The 9671-nt window shown below is 40.3% G+C and overlaps 1 protein-coding gene across 1 annotated transcript in view; it reads right to left on the bottom strand.

Annotated features, from left to right (window-relative positions):
* Positions 1-9671, bottom strand: part of FUT10 (fucosyltransferase 10 (alpha (1,3) fucosyltransferase)) — a 70802-nt gene that overhangs the window by 36315 nt on the left and 24816 nt on the right. The window lies entirely within an intron of this gene.

The raw sequence follows: 9671 nt of genomic DNA, 5'->3' as shown, positions 1-9671 counted from the left end.
TAAAAAAAAAAAAAAAAAAATTCCAGAAGAAGCTTCGGAAAAGATAGAGCAGATGTGAAGAGAACTTGTTCTTTTAATGAAAAAACCGTTTAATACTGCATGATTTTTTAAAATTAAATTTATTATTTTGCAAAAATAATTTATTAAAAATTAACAATCTTCGTCTTTTTAGGATATTTTTGTTATGGTGGTGTATAATTTTAATGTTTTCCCCATTTATTTATTCAATGAAGTGAAAAGAATTAAGAGGTGATATTTGAACATGAATAAAAAGAGTAACTAGAAATAGCAAGAATTCCATAGCCTGTTCTATTATGAGGTTTGGCTGTACATACTGCCCTCTAGTGTCCATTTATGAGAAAGCATCTTAAATTTTATAAACTAGAAATTTACTTAAATCTCCAAACTTTACATTCTTTCTTTGTCTTGGGTCTTCTATCCTCTCCAGGTTCAGTCTCCTACTTCTAGGACCCAGAATTCAGGTCTATTTGTTTTATAGTACAGACTCATTATGGATTCAAAAGGTTTTGACGGGAAGGGCCTTGGAACCTAGTCATGATGAACAGAGAAATACGTTCTGTGTCCTAAACATCTGTTCATTCTATTGAGGGAAAGAACCCATTTGATTGCCATGTCCTCGGTTCCTTGAAGATGCATGCCTTCGGAATCAAATACAGTGCTAAGAAGAAGATTGACAGGTAGTGCTCAAAAATCATGAGTCTGGTGAGTGACTGACTTCAGAACTCGGCACTGGTGGGCAAGAGTCACATAGGAAAGTGATAACTGTTGTCATTAATAACTGCTTAAACCAAGTATTTAACAAATATAGACAAGGCAACACAGACGATATGATTTAAATCATTCCTGGAAGATCAAATTGCTAAAGGCTGTAAGAGATTAAATAATTAAAGTTTCACCCTGATGCTTTCTCCCCTTCTGAGAGGGGGAAAAAAATTGACAATGTCTGCTTTGCACTACACTCCTTTCCTTGCAATGACAAGGATGTATTTTATTATTTACTATTTGATTTATTTACTATTTTATTATTTACTATTTACTATTTGATAAGATCATACATTTTCCCCTGCCAAAACTTTCATAATGCTCAGCTCCAAGATTGTCCTCTGCTATTAGGTAACAGGGAGAGTGCCCTGTGCTTCCCTGGACGTCGCTGCTTCCCATTTCTCCTCCACCCGGGGCCCCATGCCTTCCATCCCACTCAGCGATGGGCTTGGACTGGGGTGTCTGAGCCAAACTGAGTCAATACCTCCAATAGTGTGGACAGTGTTCTACCGAGGAGTACTCTCTCAAAGGATTTCACAAGAACTTGCCTTCTCTGGTGGTTACATTCAAGGTCAGAAATCCTTTAAGTTTAAATTCATTCTAATGTTGGATCATAATCTGTGAGCAGAAATCCTAGTTCCTACATTAGTATTCACGTGTTAACACTAAGAAAACATCACAGTTATTTGCATCCTTCCATATAAAATCAAGATAACAATTCTTGCAATTTTTGCCCTCACAAATATGCCATAAGAACTTGGACACTTCGAATTCTGAGTCTATAGGCAATCAGAAATTATAAACTGCCAGTTAAAATGCAATCTTTTATGTTTATGGCACACTTAACTTCCCAAGAGCCAACAAGTCCATAAATAGGGATAACTGTTGCCAGTATAAGTTCTGAATCTAACAATATGGCACGTAATTAAATGGGTATATTTCTCTTTAGGCACAGCAAGTAAAAAAAGAGTCATTACCAAAATCTTTAAGAAGTTACCAGGAAAAAAGAAAAAAGGGAAAAAAAAGGAAGTTACCAAAGTAGCCCGACTGGCGTGGCTTAGTGGTTGAGTGTCAACCTATGAACCAGAGGTCACAGTTCAATTCCTGGTCAGGACACATGCCTGGGTTATGGACTCAATCCCCAGTGTGGGGTGTGCAGGAGACAGCTGATTAATTATTCTCTCTCATCACTGATGTTTCCATCTCTTTCTCCCTCTCTCTTCCTCTCTGAAATCAATAAAAATATTTTTTTAAAAAAAAGAAGTTATCAGAGTATCTGAGAAAGAACATGGGTTTTTGAGCCAAGGGAGTTGGGACTAAAAACTCAGCTTGCCCACGTGACTTGGAGCAGATTACTCTAAGTCTGAGCCACAGCACCCTCATCTTTCGAACGAGGAAAATATAGACTGTACAGGACTACATTGTGCCTGTAACACAGAGGGTACTTAGGATATGTTAATTTCTTCTTCTTTTCCCCAGTGCCCCATGTCCATACCCCATTAACAGATAGAACTACCACTGCAGGCCATGCTCTATGCTTTCAAAACAAAGCTGTGGCCAGCAAGAAAAAACTGGCGTTCCCCCTTCCTTTACGACCCCATCCTCATACTAATGGCTTTCTGGTATATAGAAGCAGGATTCCTTTCAACCCTAAAGAGGCCTGAGGAGAAGCAATACCAGCCCCAAATCACATTGGAGATCCCTTTCTAGTCCCCTCTACCTAACTCCAGTTACTCATTCTGGTTCCATTTTCCTTCTGGATTATCTGTTCTTTTGCTTCTCAGTTTTCACTTGGAATTTTTTCTCTCCCTTTCTCCACTCCTGATTAAACAGCCTGACAAACTGGATTTTCTAACCTAAAAGACAAGAGGCCACTCCTTTGGCAACTCTCTGCTGCCCCCTCTTGTTGTAAAATGAAACAGGCTGCTGCTCTGGACACAAAAAAAATCTCATTTCAGGTTTCGGCAACACTCAGCATTTATTAAAGACCTACTGTATACCAGGCACTGTGCTAGGTATTGGAGATACAATAGTAAGAAAACTCAGAAAAGAGCTTCCAGCACAGTGGGAAACACAGGCGTTAATCAATGAATCATGTAAGTAAGGGTAATACCAGAACTCAAGCATGTGTTATGAAATGCAACGATAGGGGATTTGAGCTTATCAGAGAGGTCAAGGAAGGCTTCCTGGAGGTAGTGACACAAGCTGAGATGGAAGGACGAGTGGGATAAACAGAATGAAGAGGGAGGAGGAACATTCCAGAGAGTCGTAGCATGTGGGACAAAACACAGTAACTACAAAGGACCAGAGGAAAACCAGTGCAGCCAGAGGAAGAGCCGAGGACGGGCTCAGAGAGGCTGAGGGGGTGCAGCTGGGTGAGCCGCAGGCCACTGGGGTGGTCCTAGTAAGAGAGTACGGCAGTTTAGAGTAAAAGTGTTATGGTAGAGGCTGCGAGAGTGAAGAGATTTCAAAAAAACTTTAGAAAATATTTTCAGCATTTAGGAAATATATCAAAAGAACTGTATGATGGATTCGATGTCCATAGAGAGAAAAGGGGCACAGGGCTCCTAGGATTATCCCTAGTCTCCTGACCTGCATGAATGGATGGACTTCGCAGCCAGTAGCTGAGGCTGGAGGTGGCTTTTGTGGCCCATAAACTGGATACCAAGCAGACAGTGGATTATTTAGGTTCAGAGCTCAGAAGAGAGGTCTGGAGTGAAGATGGAAGTGCGTGTGCTATCTGCAGCCCCAACGAGGAGGAAACTCCCTAGAGCAGTAGTTCTTAACTACAGAGTCAGACCCCACAGGGGAAGTTGCAGAGGTAGAGAAATGAGGGCAGGTATCTTACAGTGACTATGGGATTGCCACTGCCATTCAATGGGAGGAGACCCGGGATTCTACATACCTTGTAAGGCACAGTACAGTTCACAGAGGAGAAATGGCCCAGGTCCCACATGTCATGAAAGTTAAAAACCTGTTTTAAATGATCTGTGCCTGGAAAGTAATTTCATCTTCCATTTCATCTTCAAATTCCAGGCTTGTATTTCTTGCTTAGTTTCAATTTATATTGACTTTTCCAGGAATGTGAATTAAAGGAAGAGTGAACTGTTGTTTAGTATTGACCCAGAGCTTCTGACCATTTCAGAAAATCGCACCACAGCCCATCGGTTTGTCAGTCTACAGTGCAGACTCTCCAGACAGGGCAGCCATGGTCACAGTGAAGGATTTTACACAGAGGCACAGCATCTGGCTACTTCACTGTGCTTTCTATATGGCCAAGCACACACATATGAAAATACCCATTCAATCTGAGTGATTTTCCTTTATGTTACAAATAGGGCATTATATATTTTTAATTACATATTGTTATAAGAAGGAAGCATTTAAGCCCTAGCCAGTTTGGCTAAGTGGACAGAGTGTTGGCTTGCAGACTGAGGGGTCCTAGGTTTGATTCCAGTCAAGGGCACATGGGTTGCAAGCTCGATCCCCAGTGGGGGCGTGCAGGAGGCAGCCCATCAATGATTCTCTCTCAACATAATGTTTCTATCTCTCTCTCCCTCTCCCTTCCTCTCTGACATTAATAAAAATATATTTTTTTAAAAAGAAGAAGAAGGAAGCATTTAAGCTGATAGAATGGTGACCCAGCTCAGAAAGACAAAGAATGCTGGGTTGGAGAAGCAAAGAAAAAAAAGAGAATATTTAGGGAATGAATATACAGTTAACACTGTCAAATGTTACTGAGAAGTCAAATAGAATGAGGACTAGGAAATGCCTCCAACTTGTTTAGCAGTCTGGAGGGTTTGGCAGTAGAGGTGTCACTCATAATTTAGCAGAAGCTGTTTAAGTGGAGAGATGGGGCCAGAGCAGAGAGTTGAGGAGTAAGGATGGGGTGAGAAGATGGAGGTGACTCTGCCATGCTTCTTGGACAATGTAGGTTATAAAGGGGGAATGATAGGTGATGAGAAGGTGAGCAGGGGGTTGTACTCGTGTCTAAGGGAAAGGCTTGTATACATACATTTGCTAGAATGACCGTTGTCTCTCCAGTGGAAACTGCCGATGCTGGCTCCCTCCACTCAAGGATCTTCAGTTGGTTGAAGTTGGCAAGACAGAAAGAGGAAGAAGGTAGGATCACAGGCTACACCTAGAGCTGGAGTCTGAGTTCAGAGGTCCCCCTCTTGCTGTCTGCAACATTTTAGAGAGCCCATCAAATTCACCTCATTGAATTTTATGAAATTATGTTCAACTCTGTGTGTTCTGAATTAATCCCTCACATTCTAGCTCTTGTAAGTAAGTGAACAGGTAAGGGAGTAGGAGAGACTGCCCTAACTCCCCCTGTTGTCCCAGAGAGAAAGGAGGTCATTACAAAATTATACAGAAATGCACTAATTCATAAAGCTAATCAATAATCTTAAGCCTATGGCTTTATTCATTCCCTCTAGGTAAAAAGGTCTGTTAGGTTTCTCAGATTCTGCTCCCCCTGTACCTATTCTCCATGACCATGTCTGCCAATGGAAAAGAGGTCCTGGGACCTGGGCAGTGTCCTCTGATTTCTTTGACCTTAGAGTGGGCATCCTGCTGTTTTTGCAGCTGAAGTTAGTCCCTGGTATAACTTGTGATCTGGTCCAGGAGCCCTGCAAGGGCCTGGGGATGCTCCATGGATGACTTGGTCACCCTCACTGCTCACTGGGAGTACACTTCTTGAGGATAACCACATCATTTATGGTACATTGGGACACTTTTAAGAGTGACAGAGGGCATTAACTGGAGAGGATGCTGGGACGCAGGTGAAAACAGGGTTGTCCTGGACAAACGGGAGTGTACAATCGCCCTGTACCTAAGTCTCTGCCACATATTCTGCCAGATGTTAGCCAGGCCTCACCTCCAGCCTTTGCTGGTGGTCACTTTGCATCTTCACATTAAACAGACACATCCAAGCTTCTGGGAATACAGAAGCTTGGAGAGCAGACCAGAAGCCCCCTTCTTGGCCATACCAGTCTGACCAATTTAATTACGCTAGACTGCATACTTTACCTCCAGACCTGCCTGTCTTCGTGGTTTCCCCAATTTATTAAGATATTTCTAACATCTTCTCTTCAAAATCTGACCCCCAGGAAGAATTTGGGGTTGACAAGGGAAAACATAAAACACAGGTCTCTACCTGCCTCCTCTTTTCTCTTAATTGTTTTTGCAGCAACTCTTAGGACAAGAGAGCATGAGGCTTTCTCCCCTTCCTTCTTCTAAGGCTAGTGACCAAGTTGTCATAGCTGGAAGGAGTCTCTTCTCAACAGGAGAAATCCATGAGCTGAATTCCGTAGCTCCTATTATATTAAAACGGGAGCTAGAGAAATGTACACAATCCCCTCAGAGAACAGTCTGACTCTAGAAGGTTGTTCTTATCTTACAGGAAGTATCCTATTAGGAATGTCAAAGTTGAATATAAATGTCAAATTTTTCTCCAGTAACAGTCCTCCTAAACAGGTGGATACCCTGGATCAGGAGAGGGGATCAAAACCTACTCAAAAGGAAAGAAATCCTTTTTACCCGAAAAAATACCTCTATCAGTTTAGCTTTTAAATCATTGATAATCCCATTATTATTGCTTTTTATCTTTACATTAGCTCATCTGAATATAAACATGATAACAACTCTAACGTGTATAAATCTGTAAGACAAACCACATGAGACAAAACTGATAGAATGCAAGGAGAAAGAGATTAATCCACTATTTTAGTTGCAGACTTCAAGAGCATCCTATCAGAAATGGACAAATCCATCAAGCAGAAAATCAGTAAAGACATAGTTGAACTCAACAACACCATCAATCAACCGGATATAATTGACATCTACACACTACTTCATCCAACAACAATAGAATACACATTATTCCCAAGCTCACATGAAACATTCATCAAGAGAGACCACGTTCTGGTCATAAAACACACTTGAACAAATGTAAAAGACTAGAAATCACACAATGTTTGCTCTTAGACCACAATGGGATTAAACTAGAAATCAAGAACGTAAAAGTAACTGGAAAATCCCAACTATATGGAGATTAAACATCACACTTCTAAATAACTCAAGTTGAAGAAGAAACCTCAAGAAAATATTTTGAACTAAATAAAAATTAAAACACAACTAATGAAAATTTATGTAATAGAGAGAAAACTGTTCTTAAAGGTATATTAATAGCATTGAATGCATATATATTAGAAAAGAGAAAAGATCTAAAATCAATAACCAAGTCTCCACCTTAGGAAACTAGAAAAAGAAGAGCAAATGAACTCCAAAGTAAGCAAAAGAAATGAAAAAAAAAAGAATTAGAGCAGAAATCAATGCATTGAAAATAGGAAATCAGTGAGAAAAATCAATGAAACCAAAAGTTGGTTCTTAGAAAAGATCAATAGAATCAATAAGCCTCTCGCCAGGCTAAGAAAAATGAGACAGGACACAAATTATTGATATCTGAGATAAAAGAGGGGCTATCATTATAGGTCTCACGGACATCAAAATGATAACAAAGGAATACTATCAACATAAAAATATTATGTTAACTGTCATTATTTATTGACCATCTACCATGCTCCAGGCCATATGTTGTGCATTCTACATGAATTCTCTTTAAAAATAACAAAACCCTGAAGTAAAATGGAATTGTTATCCTCACATCAAAAATGAGAAAAGAAGCTTAAAGAGATTCAGTAATGATATCACAGATGTAACAAGTGGTGAAGATGAAGTCAGCCTTTCTCTTACTGACTCTCAAACTCCAGGTCTTTCCATAACCATAGAATTTCTTAAGTAAATTAGGGGTATATATCGTTTGATGATGGCATAGCTCACCCCGTCCTCTCCCTATCATAAATGCCACCATTATCTCTGCAAAGTATACATGTAAATGTATCAAATTCGACCTGCCTTTGTTCATCAAAAGAGAACTTCTTTTGCCAGTCTGAGTATTTAATAATAGTTTGACTAATGTAAAACAACCTTGCCTCTTTCTCCCAAAGAATAATGTGATATAAAATAGAGCATGATGGGGTGATTCAAAGAAGAGATATTCTTTCTATAATTGATGACAGAAATTCATGAAACTATTGAAGAGAAGGAGGAGACAATGATAGACATGCTGACCAGTAAGTCACAGGAAGTATGAGTATAAGCAACAATAAGAAGACACACTTGATCTTAGTTAGAAAGAAAAAAAGTAATCCAGTTCTTACTTAAGCCAAGAAAATTTTTCTCATGTACCAAAACTCACCGTCCCCTACACCACCGACGCCATTACCAACCGCCATCTAATACACTGACTGCGGCCGAGAAAACCAACTACTTGCATGAGCATAATGGTGAGCTAGCACCAAACACCAATATTACCCTTGAAGAGAGAGCACTGAGTAAGTTTTGTAAGATGAGCAAAAGCAGAAGTGACTTGGTTGCCATGAAAAGCAAATATGCTCATTTCAGCCTGGCCAGTGTGCTCAGTGGTTGAGCATCAACCATGAACCAAGAGGTCACTGTTACATCCCCAGGTTGCGGACCCATTAGGGGGTGTGCAGGAGGAATCAATCGATATTTCTCTCTCATCAATGTTTATCTCTCTATCCCTCTCCCTACCTCTCTCTCTCTAAAAGCAATAAAAACATTTTTTTAATGCTCATTTCATCTTTATGCCTTCAACTGCTCTCCATATATTGGTGACCCAAACAGAGAGTGTTTAGAAAACTAGATTTAGAGGCTAAAGTGGGAAGCTTGGGTAATACAGTGTGCGTATTTGCCTTCATTTAAAATTATGGGACAATTTAACTAGGAAGTTTGCAAACTACTTAATGTCATGTATGAAAATAAAAGTTAAACTGTAGTTGCCTTAAGAATAAAGAGAAATATGGGCCACACAAGCCAATTAGGATCTCTGAAATTAGGATCTTCATAATTACTGATCCAAGGGGGACTAAAGGGGTTGTTTTAAAGCAGCGGCTCTCAACCTGTGGGTCTCGACCCCTTTGGGGGTCGAACAACCCTTTCACAGGGGTCGCCTAAGACCATCAGAAAACACATATATAATTACATATTGTTTTTGTGGTTAATCACTATGCTTTAATTATGTTCAATTTGTAACAATGAAATTGGGGGTCACCACAACATGAGGAACTATATTAAAGGATCGCGGCATTAGGAAGGTTGAGAACCACTGTATCCAGGAATGCGCACTATGGCAGACAGCCAAGTCAAATGACCCTGAAGCCCCCTTTAACCTCAACAGGTTTACACTTTTATGGTAACATGCAATTCACCCAAGAAAATGTGCATCCTGGGTCTGGGCACTGCTGGCTGGAGACTGCTGAGACGGATCTCTATCCTCCCGGAATCAGGCTTTAGCTCAGCATCAGCTAAGTAACAAGGATTGTATTTCCCGTGAAGGTCTGTGGCTCTGACACTTTCAGACATCGCCAGATGCTCTATCAGTCCAAAGGCCAAGTGCTCCTGAAAGAGTAACTTGTGCCCATGTGGCTGCAAGAACTCTCTAACTGCATAATTCCTGTGAACGAATCATCAGAATTCACACCTCCAATTACAAATAGTTTTCCAATTTTAACATAAAACATCCTTGGAAACTTCGTCACAAGGCAAATTTCCTAAAGAGGATTTTATTTTCCCAAAGGCTTATGTTATAATTGGATATTCTGTTATCAAAGACTAAGCATCTCATAGCTCACAGGCACACATGGGAAACAACAGGATATAAAACCAACGATACATCTACAAATTCCCATGATGGACCTTGGAGATTTTATATTAAGTCATAAAACATTAGTGGTGGAAGCCACCTAAAAGATCATCTGTGAGCTGTTCCCATTAAAACAATCCCTCCCCTTCCCCCGCCCCCC

This window comes from Myotis davidii, unplaced genomic scaffold (assembly GCF_000327345.1).
Source record: "Myotis davidii unplaced genomic scaffold, ASM32734v1 scaffold93, whole genome shotgun sequence".
NCBI lineage: Eukaryota > Metazoa > Chordata > Mammalia > Chiroptera > Vespertilionidae > Myotis > Myotis davidii.
The sequence above is the reverse complement of the archived record's forward strand: the minus strand, read 5'-3'. Positions and strand labels throughout refer to the sequence as shown.